This window comes from Octodon degus, unplaced genomic scaffold (genome assembly GCF_000260255.1).
Source record: "Octodon degus isolate 3935 unplaced genomic scaffold, OctDeg1.0 scaffold00031, whole genome shotgun sequence".
Lineage (NCBI taxonomy): Eukaryota > Metazoa > Chordata > Mammalia > Rodentia > Octodontidae > Octodon > Octodon degus.
Genome location: NW_004524607.1, coordinates 11,389,682 through 11,391,895, shown reverse-complemented (window position 1 = coordinate 11,391,895; position 2,214 = coordinate 11,389,682). Strand labels below are relative to the sequence as shown.

At 43.7% G+C, this 2,214-nt stretch overlaps 1 protein-coding gene across 3 annotated transcripts in view; it reads right to left on the bottom strand.

The window, feature by feature from the left end:
• Sun1 (Sad1 and UNC84 domain containing 1) overlaps nucleotides 1-1,605 on the bottom strand; it is a 38,646-nt gene extending 37,041 nt beyond the window's left edge. For 2 of the 3 annotated variants that reach the window (XM_023713440.1, XM_004629676.2), the window contains exon 1: nucleotides 1,462-1,605. The gene's annotated coding sequence lies outside the window, so the exon portion shown is untranslated. The remainder of the gene's footprint in view (nucleotides 1-1,461) is intronic. The other variant, XM_023713439.1, reaches the window with a different exon arrangement.
• Nucleotides 1,606-2,214: the final 609 nt, after the last annotated feature.

Genomic DNA, 2,214 nt, shown 5'->3' with positions numbered 1-2,214 from the left:
AAAAAAAAAAAAAAAAAAAACCTGATTGTAAAAACCAAAGTCATGATCTGGAAGAAAATGGACGACTGCACATGAGGTGTTAGGAACCCATTTAAATTTACTAGGGCTGGCTGGCTTTGGTGGTACACATTTGTGATCTTAGCAATTGGAAGGGTTGAGACAGAAGGAGCACTGTGAGTCTGAAGTCAGTCTGGGCTATATAGTGAGACCCTGTCTCAAAAAACAAAACTAAGTAAATAAAATAAAATAACTGTACTGGGGTTTTGGTGTGATGCTGGTATCTTGGTTATTTACAGTAACCCATGGAGAATGGAAGAAGACTCAGGCAGACAAACAGGCTTCTTGATACCCTTTTAATTTTAGTGTGAGACATTTTCCACAAGAAAAAAACTAAGTGCACAGAATGGCGAGGATGTTAGAAAATCGTGTGTTCAGTGAAATTGCTAAGAACAAAAGCAACGCAAGATCCTGAGGTGAGGTGTTGCTGGAAGGAGGTGTGGCCATGATCCCTCTACCTCTAGGTGAAGGAGCAGTGCCTGGTGACCAGGCCCACCCAGACAGAAGACAAGGAGCTTCCAGGCAGAGACTGGCAATATGAACAGCTGAAAATAAAAGAAGGACAGACGGACACAGCCACTGTGTGAAGATGGGATGCTGGCGGCTGATGCAGGTCCCTGGGGCTACATCCATAGGCCTGTGCCATGCTTGCTCTGGCAGTCTGCCAGCTTCAGTCTCTATCTCTGCTGTCTCTTGGCAAGTGGCAATCTTACTTACTCTTGGGGCCTGTCACTACATGCCAATGATTGTCTAGCTCACCATCTCTCTGGACTACTGAGTCTTCTGTTATTGACTTTTCCTAGGCTTCTCCTCCTCTGGTTGCAATCCCAACATCCACCATACTCACCTACCCACTTCCTCTCCTGAACCTATGCCTCATGGCTGTCCATGTGTCCACAGGGCTTGCTAGCCCTGACCTCACAAAACTCCAGTCCACCACTGGTCTTACTGTTCTGTAAGACACCATTCTGGGATGAAACACAGCTTCCTGGATTAAAACTCTTCATGCTTCCCACTTCCTTTAAATAAAATTTATGGGGCTGGTGAGATGGCTCAGTGGTCTAAAGCACCTACTTAGAACAAGCTTAGCAAAGCACAGGGACCAAGGTTCAATCCCCCAGCACCACATGCCAGCCAGCCCCGCTCCCTGGTGGGCTGAGCTGGCCACACACACACACACACACACACACACACAAATAAATAAATTTTAAATAAAATTTAAATTTCCAACACAGTTTAGGACACCATAACTGGTCACCTCCTACCCACCTGCTTTATTCATAGGTCTAAGGAAAAGCTGTGATTTCAATGAAAGTAGTGTAACTTCCCCAATATACAGGCTAGCATAAGCTTATTTTTTAAAACTTTACTTAAAATGGGTCATAAAAGCTAAAAATAAATTACCAAGAATAACTGTTTTTATGCTCTACAGCAGGAACAGGGAGCAACTTCACTTGAGCTGGCCAATCATTCTGTTCTGACACTCCAGAGCTCCTCACAGAGACAGAGCGTGTCCCTGAGCAGAGCCGACGGGGCCTGGAATCATGAATAGAAGCTTAACTGTCAAATGTGAAATCTGAAAAAAAAACACTGCTAATAAGTATTTTTTTAAAAACTTTTTAATTTACTTAAGGTTTCCTTTTTTTTTTTAGGCAGAACCAGGGACTGAACTCAGGCCTTGGCAAGCGCTTAGTCTACTGAGCCATCTCCCTGGTCCCTACTTAAGGTTTCTTTACTTTTGCACCCTTGAGAAAATAAGCTACTGAAAGATGATCTAAGCACTTTCTCCATGTGCCTTTAGGTATCTTGCCAAGGGGCCCAGCCTTTTCTACCTGTAGTCCGATACCCACCAACCTAGTTCCTCTGGCACTCAGCCATTACTGTATGTATGGAGTTTCATTTCAGTCACCCTTTCTATTTGAGTTGGCAGGTCAACAACTCTTAGGATTCAAATGTAAATTTTAGGATATCAGCTCGTGGTACCTGACCAAAGTCATACTCTTGAAACTATTGTCTTTCAAAATATTCTTTCAGGTTATTTCTGTCAACTCAGAACACCAAGCCATGTGTATTAATCACAAAATACACCAGCCAGGTGTGATGGCACATGCCTATAATCCCAGCACTCAGGACGCGGAGGCAGGAGGATAACTGTGA